Source organism: Condylostylus longicornis, unplaced genomic scaffold (genome assembly GCF_029603195.1).
Source record: "Condylostylus longicornis isolate FDR11 unplaced genomic scaffold, ASM2960319v2 ptg000001l, whole genome shotgun sequence".
NCBI classification, from domain to species: Eukaryota; Metazoa; Arthropoda; class Insecta; order Diptera; family Dolichopodidae; genus Condylostylus; species Condylostylus longicornis.
Window position 1 is genome coordinate 5,399,683 of NW_026577970.1, and position 1,184 is coordinate 5,400,866.

Here is a 1,184-nt window from a genome sequence, read left to right on the forward strand (position 1 = left end):
CAGTAAAAATTACTATTACCCGTGCAACATAACTCGCCGCAAATACAAACAAAACAAAACTAAAACACAAAAACAAAATATCACAACAAAAACACAAGAAAAGCTTAAAATTTTATAAAAAAAAAAAAGCAAATGAAAAAAAATATGCTATGCTTATATGCACTTTAGCTTTCCCTACCACCACTGTTATGAAAAAAAAAAGCGAAAACAAAAAGCAGAAAATAAAAAATTAAGAAAATTAAAAAAAAAAAAATTGAAATTGCGGTTTGTTGGCGCACATTTACTCAAAAAAACAAAAAATTACAACAACAAATCAAATACAATGTGAAAAACTACCAACTTTTTGATCAAAACGTTTTTTGTACCACCAAATTTTCTTTTATAACTTTTATTAAATTTAATTATAAATACACACATGCATACTTTTATGCATCATATAACAATATAAGAGATGCTGTCTACCATACATAATTATACACACAAATATAGTCATACAGATCAGAATTAGATAAATATAAATACATACATACATACATACAGACGTACACACATTTTCAATACATGAATTTTATGAAGTGAAAAATGTCAATTTGTAACTTTAAGCATTCACGCATACATGCATAAAAATATTGTCTAACATTTTAATGAATAGAAGCAAAATAATACAAAAATATTAATAAAAATAACAGTTATTATATTATAATACATAATGTATAAATACATACATACGAACATACATGATGATAAAAGTGAATTACATTTTAGGACAATATAAAGGTAAAAAAAAAAAGGCAACAATTTGACAGAAAAATTGAATGAAGAACAAATGTTTTGAAACAATTTAATTACATACATATTATGTATATGTACATATATTTGTATTTATTTTGGATATTACGGGAAAAATTGAAATGAGACGGAGTTTGATTTATTTCATTGTTTTATTTTTTTATAATATTGTAAATTTTATTATGTAATTTTGATACGTCAAAGCAAAATTGTGATATCATGAAAAATTATAAAATTTGTCAACTCTGTTTTTGTTTCATGGAAATATTCTAGACGTCATGTCAAATGCAAATTCTACACATTTTAATATTGTAGGGAATTTTCTCAATATTATACTCTATTATTACTGCTCTTGTCATACATACGAGTATAACATAATGATCTAAATCCAAAAT